The sequence below is a fragment of the Ambystoma mexicanum genome, chromosome 3q, assembly GCF_040938575.1.
Source record: "Ambystoma mexicanum isolate Mex_15411 chromosome 3q, UKY_AmexF1_1, whole genome shotgun sequence".
Taxonomy (NCBI): domain Eukaryota; kingdom Metazoa; phylum Chordata; class Amphibia; order Caudata; family Ambystomatidae; genus Ambystoma; species Ambystoma mexicanum.
Window position 1 is genome coordinate 1046811160 of NC_090926.1, and position 19390 is coordinate 1046830549.

Consider the following 19390-nt stretch of genomic DNA (forward strand, 5'->3'; position numbering starts at 1 on the left):
AGAAAGCGAGGCAAGGAGACAGGGGTGCCTTTGGGAAAAAGGTGCTCTCAGTCGGCGCCACGACGGTGAGAGCAGCAAACTCCTTGGCGATTGTATCGCGTTACGATAGGGAGATGTGGCATAAAATAGCCCCTATCCTAGAACACCTGCCGGAAGAACATCGCAAAGCAGCCATGTTACTAGTACGGGATGGTGAGGAGGCTTCGAACCATGCAATTAATATTGCGGTGGACCTAGCAGAGTCGGGGTTCAAACAAATCAATCATGGCGTAGTACTTTGTCGACAAGCGTGGCTCAAATGTACTACTTTTAGACCTGAAGTCCAGTACAAAGTTCTAGACATGCCATGTGAAGGAGAACATCTGTTTGGAGATAAGGTTGATGAAGCCTTGAAGGGGATGAAGGAAGACACGGATACCGCTAGGTCTCTTGGCGCCCTCCAGACAGGTAGAAGTTTTCACTCTTTTCGCCCCTTCAGGGGCGCCTCCGGAAACTCCCGCTTTGGAGCCTCTAGGGACCGTGGATTTAACAGGCCCTCATACTCTTCACAGGGCTACAGACGGGCATCCCAGTCGGCACGTAGAGGCAGAGATTATCAAGCCTCCAGACGACGAGGCTCGGATCCCTCGTCGACGAAGGACAAGCAAACCAGTAACCAATGACGGCCTTCGGAACGTCCTGGGGGGTCGAGTCTCTCATCATATCGACCAATGGAAGTGCATCACCACAGATCGATGGGTTCTGGACACGGTTCGCATGGGTCATGCGCTGCAATTCAAAAACAAACCTCTGAGTCTTCCGCCAGTGTTTTCGGCCCAGCCCCACCTTCGAGTTCTAAGACAAGAGGTGGCGCTTATGCTACAAAAAGGAGCGGTAGAACGGGTTCCTGTGGCACAGGAAGGACAAGGGGTTTATTCCTGGTTCTTCGTCGTCAAGAAACCGAATGGAAAATGGAGGCCCATTCTCGACCTGAGGGTACTCAACAAATGGCTAAAGGGCTCAAAATTCAAGATGCTAAAGCTCCAGGAGGTTATCAGGTCAGTGCAACCCATGGATTATCTGTTGTCGCTAGATCTTCAGGACGCATATTTTCATATCCCAATACGTCCACGACACAGGAGATATTTAAGGTTCGTCGTCGGCCAAAAGCATTTTCAGTTCAAGGTCCTCCCGTTCGGTCTCATGTCCTCCCCCAGGACGTTCACCAAGTGCTTGGCCCCCATAGCGGCCCATTTAAGGAAGGACGGTCACCATGTCTATCCATATTTAGACGACTGGCTGGTCAGAGGCTCGTCCATGGAACAAACACGAAACAGTCTGGGGGCCACAATGTCCCTTTTACAGGAACTATGTTTCACGATAAACTTCAGCAAGTCCTCCGTAGAGCCCTCGAGGACCTTGGTCTTTCTAGGAGCGGAGTTTCATACGCACACAGGCCTTGTAAAACCATCCAGCGAAAGAATACAGAAGCTACAAAGCAAGGCGTCGGAATGGAAATGCGGTACCAGGGTGTCGGTGCGCAAATACATGTCCCTGCTAGGGACCATGTCGTCCTGCATTCCGTTGATAAACAACTGCCGACTGTTTATGAGACCGTGCCAGGAATTTCTAGCGGACCGTTGGATGCAGAGCCAAGGTCGCTGGTCCGACAGATTAGTCATCGACGAACAACTGGTACAAGCACTCCGCTGGTGGAGAGTTTCTACTCATCTAATGAAAGGAATGCCTCTGTTGGAACCGGAGTTTCAGAAGACGGTGGTGACGGATGCATCACTGAGCGGATGGGGAGCTCATCTGGAGACGTTACAAGTACAAGGCCGGTGGTCGTTACAAGAGTCCTCCCTGCATATCAACCTACTAGAACTGGGAGCAGTGCGGTGGGCCCTAAAATCTTTTCTTCCTCAACTGAGAGACTCTGTGGTGCGTGTCATGACGGACAACACGACTACAATGTTTTACTTAAGGAAACAAGGAGGAACACGTTCCAGGTCCCTGTCGACGGAGGCACAGAAAATCTGGCATTGGGCCCTGCAACACAACATGCTAATCTTGGCGTTCCACCTACCAGGCGTGAGAAATGTGGAGGCAGATGCCCTCAGCAGGGAAATGAACGAGGTTCACGAATGGGTGCTGAACGACCAGCAACTACAACATGCATTCAAGAAGTGGGGACATCCTTCCATCGATCTGTTCGCGACGAAGGACAACAGAAAATGCCCGCAGTACGCAAGCAGATGGCCTCAGCAGGGCTCACTGGGAGATGCGTTCTCCTTCCCAGGGACGAACAAATTCCTGTACACATTCCCTCCTTTTCCTCTTATCCGGAGGACGTTGCAATGGATCCTCAAGTACCCGTGTCGGGTGATTTTGGTAGCCCCGTATTGGGCCAGACAGGTGTGGTTCTCAGACCTGCTGCACTTGGCTGCGGCGGAGCCAATGAGGTTCAGGAAGATCCCCAACCTTCTGTCTCGACAGGAGGGTATCATCTGGCATCACGACCCGGACAGCCTCAAGTTGACGGCCTGGCTCCTGACTTCGCCGAATTGGGCCAGCTAACGATTCCGGAGGAGTGTCGTCGTATTCTGCAGGCGGCAAGAGCACCTTCCACAAATACTTCATACTCGTACAAATGGAGGAGTTTCTGTCAGTGGTGTGGGGATCAACCAGGTTTGGATCCGCAGTTGATTATGCCGGAACAGCTCCTTCCATACTTGCTGTTCTTAGCTCAAAAGGGCTTATCGGTGTCGTCGATAAAAGTACAGCTGGCCGCCATCTCCAGGTTTACACGTCAACGACATTCCGCACCATTATTCAGCGACCGCCTGATTAAGCACTTCCTTAAAGGGTTGTTCAGGAGTTTCCCTCCCGAGAAGAGATTTCCTCCGGTGTGGAGCCTCAATCTGGTGTTAGCGTCTCTTATGAAACCTCCTTTTGAACCAATGTCATCGTCGTCTCTAAAGTTTTTGTCCTGGAAATTGGCCTTCCTGGTGGCCATCACTTCAGCCCGACGTATTTCGGAAATCCAAGCTCTAATGGTAGACCCACCATACTTAAGATTTTTCAAGAACAAGGTGGTCCTGGCCACTAACCCACAGTTCATACCGAAGGCGCCTTCAGTGTTCCATAAACATTCCTCTATTGTCTTACCTACGTTTTTTTTCCAGAGCCATGCTCGGGAGCGGAGCGCACGTTACACACATTAGACGTGAAGAGGGCTCTCAAGTTTTATCTTCATCGCACGCAACCTTTCAGGGAAACGAGGCAATTGTTCGTGGCCTATGGTCTGGGTGCTAAAGGCAAAGCCATTTCAAAGCAAGGACTGTCAAGATGGGTATCGTCTACCATTTCGTACTGCCATTCCAAGGCGGGGAAGCCTCTTTTGCGACGCCCAAGAGCTCATTCCACTAGAGCGGCGGCATCGTCGACGGCGCTGTGGTCTGGAGTCCCTCTGGGGGACATCTGCATGGCGGCTACCTGGGCGGCTACACACACTTTTACCCGCCATTACTGCCTGTCACAACAACATGCCGAAGATACTCGGATGGGACAGGCGGTGCTTCGACACCTATTCCAATAAGGTAAGCCCCGGTTGAGGGGTTAGTTCTGGTTGCAATTATGATTGAATATTGTTCGTTCTCTATGTTAACTATTGCCGATGGGTACACGACCATAGAGAACTGGCATTGTGAGGAAAGTATGTGAGTTTGCATGCACGCCTCCTCTCTTTGGGATGGTACTGCTATGTAATCTATTCTAAGCATGTGAATCCATGAAAGATCCAATGCTGGAGAAGGGAATAGTTTCTTACCTGTAACTCCATTTCTCCAGCATTGGTATCTTTCATGGATTCACATGCGCCCGCCTGCCTCCCCTGGCCATGCAAACTGGTTCCCCCACTACTTTGGGGGCCGAAATCTGAGGGAGCGCGGGGGCGGGTCCTGTATTTATATCATGGCGCCCGGACGGCGCGGGCACGCATGATACAAAACGCGGTGGATAGGACGCATAAGCGTCGAAAAAGTTTTCCTACGGGAAAGGGAAAGGGTCTATATAATGTACCGGGGATTCCCAGCCTAACGACGGGGAATGTTCTAAGCATGTGAATCCATGAAAGATACCAATGCTGGAGAAATGGAGTTACAGGTAAGAAACTATTCCCTTCCCACTCTCCCCCTCCCTTCCTTATCTATTTCTTAGCTCTTGCACTATCTGAAATGTTGTCAGGCCGAGTACGATAGTTAATTTCACATCTTTACTGTTCATGGCCTGTAAGAATGCCACTGTATTTTCCCTTGTTGCCTCCCTTGCATTGAAGCACTTTGAAACACATTGTGTATAGGCGCTATAAAAATAAACAATCATATCATATGATATCATGAATGTGTCCAACTTCATTGCCACTGCTAAGCATTCAAACCTATAATCTATACTAATTCTCATTGACCTGTCTGCTGCCTTTGACACTGTCGATCATTGTGATCTCCTTAATACTCTTTCTTTTTGGGATTCACGATCAAGCCCTTGCCTGGATTGAATCCTACCTTGCACCTCACCAATTCTCTGTCTCCTGGAGCAACACCACCTCTCAAATCACTCCTCTAACTGTTGATCTTTCACAAGTTGCTGCCTTGGGTCCGCTCATCTTTACACTCTACACTTCTACTCCTGGGGCACTAATCTTAATCTTGGGGTCCTGGTACCAACTCTCCCTGGACGACACCCAATTCTTCTTCTCTTTTTCTGAACTCTACTCTGTTCTCTCTATCAAAATGTCCAACTGTCTTTCTTACATTAAATATTGGATGGCTTTGCACTCTCTAATGCTAAACTCTACCTAAACAGAGGCATGCTTCTTCCCTGCCAAAAGCTCTCTCTCGTCTCTTCCTCTGCCTATCCATTTCCCACCTGACACTGTCCCCAAATATTCTTCCTTTTGAAACCTCAGCGTCATCAATGACCCTTCTCACACCTTCTCTACTTTCATCTCCACAACTGGTACAGCAGCTCACCTCAGCATCCTAAATATTAGGCACCTCTTTCCTTTCAATACTGCCAATCATCTGTTAACCACTTGTGTCTTCTCTAAACTGGACTACTGCGCCAGTACCCTCTTTGGTCTCCACAACTACGCGTTCTGTCCTCTTGACAAGATCATTAACTTTGCTACGAGGGCTGTCTTTGAACTCCCTTACTTCACACCTACTTCCTTGTACCATCTCCAGGCTGGATGGATGATGATGCAAAACAGGGCCAGATTTAAATTTCTTCTCCTGGTTCACAAATCTATTCACAGTAAGGTACCACTGTACCTAACCTCCTCAATCCAACTGTATAAGCCTTCTTGTAATCTCCGCTCAATCTCCTCGACTACCCTTGTGGCTCCCCGCCCTCCCTGTGCTTCCTCTCGCTTCCGCTCTTTCTCTCTTCTTGCCCACTTGCATGGAATTCTCTTCCCCCGGACATCTGAGAAACAGTCCACACAGATTTGTTCAAAACCAAACTAAAAGCTTACCTCCTCGCCTCTGAGTTACACTCTTAACCTACCTCTCTTCTGCATGCTAACTAACATTTTTCCCTCGCCTCTAATCTGTCTCTCACTTCCTCTGCCTCCATTCTAGCACCTCACCCATCATGGTCACTTCCCAAGCACAGCTGGCCGTACCGCCTACCTGCCCTTAAAAATGTCCAATGATGGCTGTTCTTAATCTCTGTATGTCCACTTATGTATTGTCCGCGGTACTGTTCCATTTACTCCCCTCCACAGCCTGGTCAAAATGTCCCTCAAACTCACCCCATTGTAAGAAGCTCACTGCTTACCGTCAAATCTGATTTCTTATCTATTGTATGTTCTTTTGTGATCAAAAGAGCATTGGACCTCCTGTATATGAATAAATAAATAAACACAAAGAACACAACGATAGGCAGTGTTGTAACATTGTTTTTAAGGTTCACAGTTTTAATATATTTCTGTATTTTAACCTTGCACGTTTATGATCTTTCTACCCAGTAAGCGTTTTGAATACCCAAATTAACTTTAGTAAGAAGTTATATTGCATCATAGGAATTGGTGAATTTTAAAAGGGTCAAGCGTCTCTTAGGAAATACTTTGCACTTTAGCGGCCCGCAAGGTCAAAATAGATTGTGCAGTATTGTTCTCGTTTTGCGGTTTTTGCACAAGCAGTAAGCACTTAACATTGTTTTACTTAATGTATTTGTGAAGTTTGGAGTGCCTTTTCCATTTTTTATTGAATATTTGAAAAGGGGTGCGAAAGAGCTGTAACTGTAACTTGAACTGCAGCGCAAGCTTTGCACAAAGCACAAGGCACTTTCTTGAACAGAACTTCTCCGGTTAATTAGAGTGAGCGAGTTTACATGATCACAATATGTCTAAAGTTAAGCTGCAAGTCCGCCATCTAATTGTACTGCTGGGAAAAGAAACTCCATGTTTGTAGATAGAATAGATGAGGCTAATGCCATCATCGGCAAAATTGCAGGGCTCTTGTACGATATTGATTTCCAGGAGAACAGACCGGCTAATAAGGTTTTTTTATTTTATGATTAACCTTGCTACAAAACCATTATATTAAAAAAAGACAGTCACATGGGGGCACGGATGGGGTGGTGTTCACACACAGGATGCATGCTGAGCAGTCGAAAAGCAGAGCTTCAGGGTATATGGGACTCCATCTGCAGTTTGGTCACCTTTGATGAGGTTTCCAACACGGGTCCTAAGGAATTTGGTTTACCTGAAAACAGTAGGCAAAGACATTCTCCCTTTAGTGTGGAGGAGTTCCATAAAATGGCCCGGGATAGCAGGGGTCTCCAAAATCTCACTTCCGACCCTCGTCAAAAGTGGGAAAAATGTTGCCATGCTATGAGGTTGCTAACCACCCTGACCAGCATGGCGGAAAATCATTTAGCATCCCAGTAGAGGTTAACTACTATACCACTACAGTCAAGGGAAGTGGGGGGAAATGGGTGGTGACGGGATGAGGATGGACGGGTATCTATCTAGACTAGAGGAGACTGAGGGAACTGTCAATCTTCCTGAACATCTCATTTGTAATAGGCTTGAGATCCTGAGTGATTTGGAGGCAGACCCTACTCCCGCTCATGATCCCACAATTGCAGCTCCAGTACACCAGGTGGCTGAGGCCGACGGAAATAACATAGCAACCAGTGGCTTGCAGCGCTGCTGGGGTTGCACGCATGCATTACTCCGTGTTGCATCACTGCAAAAAGATAATGAGGAATTGAGATCCGAGCTGAGTGAGCTCAGCAGGGTGGAGGAGCTGGAGCTGCGCCCGCAGCCATTACTGCAGTATTCACCTGCAAACGTCACGCTGGTGAATAAGGGACCTGGGATTGGGGGTGAGGTATTAGGAGCACCATACATCAGTAAGGGTGGTAAGAAGAAAGGGCAACTCCAGAGAATATGCAAGGCCAGTCGACCGCTCCCTCTGGAGTACATGGGCAGGGTATAGGGCTACATTAGCATTCAGAGGGTTTGCAATGGGTCTACTGACCCGCCGTTGCTACATCGACCACAGTGTCCGGTAGGTGGTAAGCACTTTTTTAATTTTCCCTAATAGAGTTTTATAAAAGACATTAGTGCTGAGGCAGGGTTTGATAATTCCCGGAGTTCCATGGAGGAGAGGTCGAGGGTTCAGTGGAGGCTGATTGAAAGGAGCCGAGTGCATACTGGGCATACAGCACCCACCCAGAACATTCAACCAGCAAAGGCCTGTAGTGCATGCCCTATCATGGAACATTGCTGGGGTAAATACATATTTAGTAGATAATGGACCTCATTACACGGTAGGCGGCCGGTAAAATACCGGCACCACCTTGGAGGAAAGGGGAATTACCGCCCTATTCCAAGGTTGGCGGGGCGGTAATTCCCCCATTGCCCTTCCCCATTCCCATTTTTGCCCCATAGAGCATAATGGGAATGGGGAAGGTGCTAATTACGGTACTGCAAATTGCGGTACCGAAATTAGCACCCTGGTCCCTTTGCGGGTTGGTTTTTAACGCCTGCTAAAAAGCAGGCGTTAAAGTACCAACCCGCAAAGGGACCTCGTAGTAAGGCGGTATGGGTTAACGGTCATCGGTACCATTACCGGTGGCCGTTAACCCTTACCTCCTTCCGTGTAATGAGGCCCAGTGACTTTCAGAACTTCATCAGGGGGCATGATATTTTAAGTCTCCAAGAAGCATGGGCCATTGATGTCCCTCACATACAAGGGTATGCAACCTTTGCAATTTCAGCAAGCAAAGGAAACAAGGGTCGCCCAAGCAGGCGGTTGTTTATGTGGCTAGATGTATCCTTGTACAAGTCCATACTGGTGCAGGACTGTGAGTCCCCTGATATACTTGAGCTACACCTTGAGTTACACCAGAATCTTAAAGATGATTCTAAAATCATCCTCATCAACTTTTATAACAGGGCTCAATTGGGGGTAGGTGTGAAGGTGGTCCTACTGAAGGTAGTGGAGAATATTATTTGGAGAACAAGTTTGCTCAACTCCCTAAGGATGATGGTCATGGGGGACCTTAATCTTCAGTTCGAGCCTTTGGATAGCATGGGCAAAATTACGGACGAGGACGACAGTCACTTCGCCTTAGACAGTCTCAAATCTCCAAAACCCTGCAGGCATAATAGGAATGCCAAAGAACCTGCCATTTTAGTGCTTTCGGCCAACCTTAGGGCATGCAATGGTCAGTTTCCCGGGAATGCCCCTGAGATTCCGACCTTTGACAATGGGTCAGCTCAAAGCAGAATAGACTATACCATCCCTTAGTGCTAGAGATGAATGAGTCCTTCATGGGACTGGGTGAGGTAGGAGATACTGAGGTACACAGGACTAGGGTCCCATTAGCTATGATCAGCCATGCTAGACGCAGGCCTGGACTGACCCACCAGGACACCAGCCTCGAGGCATAGGGCCTCTTTTATTGGGGAAGGATACATGAGAACACGAACGTCGCACAAAGTCTTCAGCAACACGTGCCCTACTGTGCAGTGACACTCTTTCGAATGCGCACCAGGTGCAGCTGGGTCGCCAATGCCTTGCGTCCCCAATGCCTTGCCGATCTGCCAGACAGTGTTCTCTCTGCTCCAGTTGCTGCGGCTGTGATTAAATTAATAGCTCACCTTTTGGACATTCATTGAATATGAGTAATATATACCAACATACACACTTTTAACTGGGCGCTATAAGCTGCAACATGTCCAATATATTCAATGGCCCTCATTACGACCCTGGCGGAAATCGAAAAACGATGGCGGAAATGCAATACCGCCATCGAATAGCGCTCGGTGCGACTATGACCCGTCACCGCAAAGTACGAAGCCATTAGCGACACCGTAGTGAACGCCAACGCTAACTGCACGAAGCACGCGCGCGCGCGCCATGCCAAACCGCAAACACCACCATGGTGCAACGGTACGCCAATTCCGACCCTAGCGGACATGTACCTAACGCCATCAGGCATGGCGTAATGTACCATTCCGCCATGGCGAGAAGTACGGCATCGCGAATCAACCGTAAACGGCCCCACTGAGTGCCTGTACACCGCTCCCTGCCCACAAAGTACAACCCCCCGTAGGTGCAATGAAGTCACAATGCAACCATTGAAATGTACAAGTCACCCATGCATGCCAACGAACAAAAGAAACACAAGAGGGGCCAATGGGAGCTGCAGGGCACAGATGGCACGAATACAGAAGCAATCCCAATGGACATGACCACAGTCCCCCACCAAGAAACGCACGCAAACACAGGCACCTGTGACCAGCAATATTCCGATAATCACATCATTCCACCAGTCCACCTGGCTGACCGGCATCTGTTACACAAAACCCAATCCCCCGCCCCTGAGCATGACAACATTCAAACTGTCATATAGGCAGCCCCCATCCCTGACCTCACGGGCTTAGTAGGCAAACGCGCCCAGTACAGTACCACGCAACTAAACCCCGAAGCTGGAACCCAATGCAGATCTCCTCACAATACATCGCCCCCCAAATAGGCATATGCCACATCACTTGCAAAGAAAAACGCTACACGGGCCAAATCAGAATAGAAATTTATGCACATCAAAGTCACCAAGCCCATACAGCCATCAGGCCATGAACTCCAAAACACTAATCACCATTGTGGGCTGCATCCGCAAGAAATGACCAGCCACTACTTGTGTGTCGCCCTGTTCCCCCATGGTACACAGAGCCACATTCACGTACGAAAAGGCAACATGGAAGCGCACAGAACCGCACGGCCGTCCCAATGGGGAGGCACTAGTCCAGCTGAAAGGCCGAAATGTTGCTCCGAGCCACCAGTACTGCGTAAGGGCATGTGGGCCATTGGCGATCGTCCCATAAGATCGTAATGCTGCTCCACTGATTAACACGAAGCAGCAGGTGTCGGGAGTAAAATCCATCTGCAGGAGTGGCATACAGATGGCAGTGGCAAAAGGGGAGGAGATACCTGTCAACCAAAAGAAAAGAAAAAGAACAGAATGGCCATCAGAACCACATTCGAACAACTCACTTCAATGATCACACGAAATCCACAGCCATATGCATGCTAGCCCACTCAAAAGGATCATCACCACCCCAAAACCACTTGCGACTCATAAACATCTATATCGAGGTGCAAACACCATCACAAACGAGTGTACCTGTGCATGCGTCTGTCAAAACAGAATCCATCAGATGGGAATGTTAACGTGCATGGACACAAGTGTCTGAGTGCGCCTCGAGACAGGGAGGGCTCAACAAGGCCAGATAGACGATGGTCCCACTATGGCAGCCCTGCATCACATAGCGTAGGGGAGGCGGATAGATCCCAAGAAGCCCTGTACATGGCAAACTCTGTATCAAATCACCTGCCCATGCATCCATTCATCATTCCCTCATCCCGGGATCAAAACGCCTGAATAATTACTCACATAACATTAGAAACATCCATTGAGTCTGTGCGTTATGCAGCCTGCAAAATCCACAGTGCCCCAGCCCGTAATTCCAGTGTTGTGAAGTAACATGTATTTGGGAACGGCCGGCCTCATCGCCCACGTAGCTATTGCGCATCCCAAACTATTCATATCAATCATTGCTCCCTCGCCATGGGCCCTGTCTCAAGGACATTGAACAATAGAACGTTATATTTGCAGTCAGACCTGTGGGCATCTCCTCGCCGCTAGCTGGAAACCGAAAGCGCCGCCCTTCGAATTCCTCATTTGCAACACCACGTCGGAAAGGCATCTGTGGCCGTTTGAAATCACTAATTATTCCATCGAGTGCGGCTGTGTGTGAAAATGGCAACTGCCTTCACCCACGAATGGGACGCCCCGCCCGTCGTTGCAACTCGGTACAGTGATGCATGAGGGCCCACCGTTACTCGAGTACTACGTTCCACTGACCCTTCACAAGTCTGTTAGCGACTGCACAGATAGTATGGGAAACAATGGGACCACAGCAGAATGAACATATCAATCCAATCTTACACGGCCATCGGGTACAAATACATGATAGCAATAGCAAGATACCATTCCCCGATTTGCAGCGTTGTGCGCGGGACGTGCTCGGCCAAAGGGGAGAGCAGTTTGCACAGGTGGAATGAATCACCACAGGTGGAGGCCATACAGCCTGAAAACACATAAATTGCACAGCCAGTCTCCTCCCACAACCACACCGAAATGCTACCGGCAGGACTCGCGATGTTGGCCCTGGGGGACCTGATAGCACTGCAAGTGCTCCAACTCCAAGAAGAAGACGAACACCAACTACAACCAGCCGCACGGAGGAGACGCAGGAGGAGGAGGAGGCCAAGGCAGGGCCAGCAAGGCCCACCAGCACAGCCACTACCACCACGCAGGCAGCCCGCAATACCACGCCTCCGAGCCCATCCGTTCAACCTCACTGATGAGCAGATCCACACCCTCTACCGTCTGGACCGGGACACCATAGCCGCCATTGTGGACATGACACAGGCTGACCTTGTCAGCATGATAGATAGCCCAACCGCCATCCCACCCCTACTGAAGGTGGTGTCTGTACTCCACTTCCTGGCCACAGGCACCTACCAGCACACAGTCGGACAGTTGCATGGCATTTCTCAGCCACTGTTCTCACGGACACTATTGCAAGTGCTCGATGCCCTCCTGCAGCACGCAGACGACTACATCTCCCTACCACGCTCGGAGCAGGAAATTACAAACACGAAAGTGGGATTCCATGCACTTGCCGGCATACCGGGTTGCATTGGTGCCATCGACTGCACCCATGTTGAATTGGTCGTCCCACATGCCATGGAGGCCCAGTACCGCAACCGAAAACAATTTCATTCCCTGAATGTACAAATGGTGTGTGACTCCAACAGGATCATTACACATTGTTGTGCCCGATTCCCTGGATCAACCCATGATTCTATGGTCTTGAGGAACTCTACAATACCACGCTACATGGAGCGACACGCAGGGAACAGATCCTGGCTACTCGGTGAGTCTCATTACATGCATGATGATGTGGGGTATGTGAATTGGCAATGACCTGGCAGGAAGGGGGGGGGGGGTGTGCGTACGTATCAATGGCATTCCACATCATACGTTTCTCGTCCACATACAGGTGATGCTGGATATCCACTGAAGAGATGGCTCCTCACACCAGTCCGGAACCCACGGGACCAGCATGAGGAGGACTACAACCATGCCCACTCACGTACCCGTGTAGTCATAGAACAGGCATTCGGCCTACTGAAGGGCCGTTTCCGCTGCCTCAGCAGGTCTGGCGGGGCACTCCTGTACCGCCATGAGAAGGTTGCAAAGATGGTGATGGCATGTGTCATGCTCCACAACATGTGCGTACGTAGAAATGTGCCCATGCCCCCTGACGCAGAACTGCAAGCACCTGAAGATGGTCATGATGAGGGTGGGGATGTGGCAGCACCTCATGGAGTCTGCGAGGCACCGGAGGCCCGTGACATTCGTCAGCATCTCATTGATGTATGCTTCTAGCACTCACGCCTGGTGGCTGATACATGGACACGGGACTCGTGGCACTGCGTGTGTCTGGGACATGCACAACATGGACTGTACGCCTATGATGGCCTAGTACACAAAGATCAATGTCCACACATCTCATTGGTTGATCGTGCACTTTTAATGGCATATGTGATGTCATGTTGAACACCCTATCGACCCGCCACCCAAGTGAGCCCAACACACCCCCTCCACCCTCCTACCTCCCCCCCGAACACCAGTGTCCAAAGATGCTCATTGTCAGTGGGCTGTCGCTATTGCATGCCCCCTCTGCGGGTATCAGGGGCACCCCTGCCCGTGGAGCGCAGGTTCCTTCCAGATCTACGTTGGGGGCTGCCCTGGACGGAACTTGCAACGGATGATGTGTCTGCCTGCTCACGTCCATGCATGTCCCTAAGGGTTTGCGAGAGCTCAGTGAGCACACGGCGCACTGCGGCAAGTTCGGCACATACGTCCTTGGCCGTCGCATGCAGTTCCCCCCTGAGGCTCTCGGTGCTTCTCTCCATTTGGACTCTCAGGCTCTCGGTGCTACTCTCCATTTGGACTCTCAGTCTCTCGGTGCTACTCTCGATTTGTGCCCTAAGTGTCTCAGTTGATGTTTCTATGTCTGCCTTAGTGCCCCCACATTCATCAGCATGGTCCTTGAGGAGCGTGGCCAGTTGCTGCTGTTGTTCGATCAACTGGTCGAGGGACTGTTGCCTCTGCTGGGCCATGGCCATTTGCGGGGGTGTCACAGAGGGGCTGTTGTCCTCATGTTGCCTTGCCACAGGGCTTGTGGGGGATGGCCAGTCGTCGTCTTGTGGGTGCCCCTGCGTGGTATCCTCATGTTGTACGGGATGGGACAGACAGGGGGATTGGGACAGGTCATGGATGGATCTGACTTCGGCATCCCCGTTTTCTGTGTCCGAGCATGCTGCCATCAATGGGGTGTCACCTATGGTGCTGCTGCCACCAGAGGCAGTGCCTTCTGTGGCATCCATTGGGGGGACCTGTGGTGGTGGTGTTGTGGGCATGCTGGCTGCTGGGGTGCCTGTTGATGTTCCCTCCTCTGTCCTGCCACCTGATTTGTGCTGCTGCCGTGTCTTGATGCGTGCAGCTGAGGTGGAGGGTCTCTGGCCGTTGGTCTTGGCCCTCTTTGCAGGTGTGCTGGTAGGGGTGTCCTGTAGCTCGTCGTTTGGATCGGACCCTGTGGTGGAGTAAAGGAGGGCGAGGGTTATTGATGGGTCTGTGGGAATTGGAATGGCATTGTATCACATGCATTGGGGTGGTACCTGAGGGTGATTTGGGTCGGGGCCTTGGAGGTGCTTTGATTTGTGTGTGGAGTGAGGGTGCAGTTGTTTGGCAGCCTGCAGTTAGGGTGTGCCTGCTGCACGTGTAGTGCGTGTATTTGGGGTTTTTACTTATTTATGTATTTATTGTGGGTTTTAACGTGCGCTATCAGGCCGATGTGTGTGGGCGTTCTCCTGGACATGTGTTTCTGTTGCACTATGTGGACGCATGGTACTTCACATGGATGGACTGTGTGGATTTGGCATTGTTTTATCTGGCCCACCTACCTGAATCTTCGGATGTCTGCACTCCTTTCTCCATCCCTCCGACTCCCTCTATGCTCTCCATTCCGATGGTGGAGGCACAGATTTCTTCCCAGGGGGTCAACTTGATGGGTGATTCAGGACCTCCCCCGGTGGCTGTGGCAATGTTGCGGTTGGCAGAGAGTATGCTGCGGACGCGTATCCGCAGGTCGTCCCATCGCTTGCGGCATTGCTGTGGGGTGCGGGGTGCGGTCCCCACCGCACTTACCCGCTGTGCCACCAGAGCCCATATGGCCTTCTTGTTTGCAAGTGCCGTCCTGGTCATTTGCGTGCAGAAGACGACGGCAGCATTCTCCTGGAGGGTCTCTGTTAGCACGGTGAGTTCCTCACGGGAGAAGTGGACCTGCCGCTTGCGGTCGCACGCTTTCTTCGCTACTTTTCCCATTTTTCTTGGTTTCGCTAGGGTGGTTGACGGGTTGGGGTGTGTTTCAGGGTAGTGATTTTAGTGGTTGTGTGGTTTTAGTGTATTTATAGGTGTACGCCGGGATGTTTCCCGTTCCGGCCCCATGTTTTAACTTCCGTTTCCGTATATTTCCGGGCACCGTACTTTCCGGTAGGCGCACACTGCGGTGACCGCTAAGTGGGGTGGCGGTATTGCACCTAGGGCGCCGTACGGCGGCGGTGTGGGCCGTTTTGGGGTCATTTCCGCCATCGCGGACTTTGCACTTCCGCCGTGGCGTGGTGCTCGTGCCCGATGGGTCGGAATGGGCCGCACTTTGCTCCTTCGTGCAATGGCGGAAACGCTATTTACGCTGTGGCGCTCCGGTCAGTCGCTTTCCGCCAGGGTCGTAATGAGGGCCAATGTGTTTACTTACCACTGCGAGATGTTTCACAGAGTGACAGAGTCATTGTGCCAACTGCCAGTGCCAGGGGCACTGAGAGTAAGCATGGGAAAAGACAACCTCACAATCCTTGATGCCCCCCACCCCGCTCCCTCCCAAACCAACAGGGGGGAAAAATGACTTGTTATGTCCAGGAGGGCCTATAAATTGAACCTAGGCTGATGGCCGCATGCTGCCTTCTCGTCCTCCAGCAGCGGCTGCGACCAGAGAGCCATCACCGTGGAAAATCCAGCGACCGAGGCTCTGTGCTTTTACCTAACCCAACTCAGCTCATGCTCCTCCTCCTCCTCTCTCTGTAGCACCAGTGTGTGGTCCCTTGGGGTCCTACACACGTGCTTGCCTCCCTCTGTGACTTGCAGTGCGTGTGCCTTGTAGAAGGCTTTGTGGGGCTGTATAGGGCCACCTCTGCCTCGCTGACATAAGAGATGAAGGTAGGGCAGAGTGCAGCATGTAGGAGGCGCCGCACTACAGTGGTGCATGGTCTTGACTGCTGACCAATGCAGGCCAACATATAGATTTATTATGCTGGTGTATCGCTTTCATGACGACTAACAGACGTTAAAAAATGGAGGGTGCCAGAGTGTATTGAGAACTTTCATATAGTACAGAGAGAGCTGCATGCATACAGTATTGACTTGCCATTAGGTACATTTTTAACTTACCTAAATGAAGAACATAGCTGAAGGAATGCTGTGATTAATTACTGATTCTTTTCGCCCACATGTCATGACATATGCTAAGACTAAAACGTTTAATGGGCCTCACCCGCTCAGCTGATTTCAGTACTACACAAACGCAAGGTTCCAGTGACCAACCACCACACAAGAGATGCATCAGGCCACCCTGGGTTGAGATAGTCTGCACAAATACGCTATGCAATGCAGACTTGCCCACGTGTGAAGTCTCCATGCCACTCTGCACCACGTGGAATTCCATGTTCTAAATTAATATTAAACCAGCTGACATAAGCCTGTCTAAGTGTTTACGAGGTGCTGGAATGCTGCAGACTGCTACCTCCCTAAAAGTCTGCAGCTGAAGGCTCATAACAGGAGATCTGATAGTTGTGGTAGGTTTCCATACACCGACACCCTGGAGTCAAATAACACTATTCTAGGTGCACATGCTCAGTTATTGATTTATGGACGGGCTCTGCAGATTGTCCTTTGACACCTGGCCTCCACACACTTTACCTTAACAATAATGGGTTGTGTCTGCTTGGGTTAATAATCCCTCCTTTGAACCTGTGGCAAAATCTGACTTTGCTTTTATGCTCTCTTGCAAAACTTTCGGTGCCGATAGCGTTGGAATCTTGTCCAAACTGGCCCAGACTGAGGGACAGAGAAAGTTTAAGATGTCAAATTGTCTGTGCACCAACAACACTTTCTTCTAACCCAACTTCTCCCCACTGTGCAGTGTGCGATCTTCGGGAAATCAAGGTTGTTCTTCAGTTTACTTAGTGTTCAAAACTGATAGTGCTACAGCGTTTGATGGAAGCCACTTGTAAGCTTAATGGGCTACTATGCTCTCTATCTGTGGAAGGCGCTTCATCAAAAGGAGCAATAGGGTCCCATCTCACAGGCAGATAAAATAAAGAATGAAAAGCTATACCTTATTAAATTTGATGATGGCTAAAATGATGATTTCATTGTCAAGGACTGGTGCACACAACACAAAGATCATTACATGCACAATTCTGAATGGTTCCTTAAGCCTGGAGTACAAAAGTAAACCGTAAAGCGTTGCTCAGAAGTAGAAACTGAGCAGTAAGTAATGGTTTTCTTAGCCTTGACGGGAAATTGTTAGATTGATTTATTTTTCCCACTTAAGTAAACCCCTTTAATTTGGGCTCTTAATCATTAAAACAAACACAGTAAAGTGTTACACCACTTCGCATTCTTGAGCACAGTCAGGGTTTCAAAACATCATATTTTCTATTGAACAGTGCGAAATCGTATAGGCTGATGGTGGTCTCCACTGTGCTATGTGTTCTTTTAGAGTTTGGGCATGGCAGTCTTGAAGAAAGCTAATTTTTTTTTTCTTACTTCCAATGATTCACTTTTTGCCTATTGGGTCAGATCATGTCATGGGGAGAGAATGCATTGTGGGATGGGAGGGGTTCTGAAGCTACCAGTGGGAAAGCAATGCTGCCAGAGGGAGAGGCAGTGGCCAGAAACATTGCTTACATGTTGTTTTTCCCATTCGGTAAATGCACAGTAGCTACAGAATGCCAGTTTATGAACAGCAGTTCTCAGTCCTCCTGACTCGTCACTGTCCTTAGGCTGCTCAGTGAATTGCCAGTGGTCATAAATAACTGACAGACTTCTGTCCATTACCTTATAATGTGCAAATTGTGACTGACATGCATCTGGATCTCTTAGCACAATACAGATTTGACAGATTCAGAGCTCTAATGTTTCACGTGGTCATGCGTGAGATGGACACCGAGCCATGTTTTCCCCTTTGGATTCTGGGACTAGTATTTTTCCTTCCTATTTGAAATTTCAGAAAATTACAAGTCCCAAAATTACAAAAGAACAGGACTGGATTCAACCAACCCAGATAGTTGAAATCATTCCGCACAAACTACCGCGCTCTGTTCTTGAGTAAGGCTAATGGGCTTCCTAGGGTACCACTGACAGGGGTCCCTGGATTTGGCTGTAAAAGCTGCAAAGGCTGTCATTCTGCCAGATGGAACAGATTATAAAAATGTAGCCTAGATCAGGATACTCAAAATATTGGCCCCTCCCCGCGCAACACACTTACACTGCGTCAGTGTTTTCTTAGAGCAGTCTTCTTAGAGTTAATGTCTTCATTGGAACTGTAAAAGTGCTACTGGTGAAATAAAAATGTCAACCCAGTCTGCCTTCAGCCACTCGATATATAGGCATTATGCCCTTCTAAAGGATTCTCCAAATGTGATTTTGGAATTCAATTATGGTTTATTGTACATATCTCCAGATCTATTCATGCCCCACCGGTCTGGCACACATCCTCCTTCCAACTGCCCTTCACACAACTCCAACCCTCAACCTTCCAGATTCTACATTCTCCCTACACATTCTATATTCATACCTGACCATCTGCAATACTTAAATATTAGATGCTACACATCTCCCTTCTTTACCATTTTAACATAACATTTACAACTAGATTAACTTCTAACACTGTATATATCTGACTGACAAATGTAGTCATATAAATGCAAGTGAAATAAATATGCAGTATTATACATATATAATACTGAGTTTCTCAGGTGACGTATCTTATTGACTAACATAACATTTACACACATAACACTGGATTGGATTCACAGTGGAACACAGTTAACGAAACAAAGTATAAACGATTTTATTTAATTATACGTATGATACAATTAATGTGGAAAGATTGTATATGCAATTGACTAAACTTTCTTTTTCTTCTTAATAGAGTGATAATGCTAACTCAAATAGGGGGTCATTACGAGTTTGGAGGTAGCTATGCCGCTATTTGCGGCATGGCTGCCTCCAAACGCGGGCCCGGGCTCCTTGAATTAGGAATTACCAGGCCATTCTAACCCTGGAGGACCCGGTAATTCCTCATTCAATTTACCCATCCCCATTCCCATTTGAGCCCCCAATGGGCCCGGTATTAGCTCCCTGGTCCTTTAACGGCTCCCACTAAGGGCACCTGGTAAAACCAGCCGGCCTGAGCGGGACCCGCTAAAGGACAATGCTCATGCTATGTATCTTGGCCCTTGAGGAGAACCATCTCCTGTTCCGGAAGCACCTCAAAACCTTGCTCTTTGCTTCTGCTTTCACTCTCGCGCTCCCCTGCTAAATCCTTCACTGAAACGACACTGAATCGGCAACTGGGACACTCTCACTGACCTCGGTCCCTGGCCCAGCCACTCTCCACTTGCACTGCCTCCCTGGCAAC

At 49.4% G+C, this 19390-nt stretch overlaps 1 protein-coding gene across 1 annotated transcript in view; it reads left to right on the forward strand.

Annotated features, from left to right (window-relative positions):
• Positions 1–19390, forward strand: part of DNAH17 (dynein axonemal heavy chain 17) — an 8024690-nt gene that overhangs the window by 3352742 nt on the left and 4652558 nt on the right. The gene's annotated exons all lie outside the window — the stretch shown is intronic.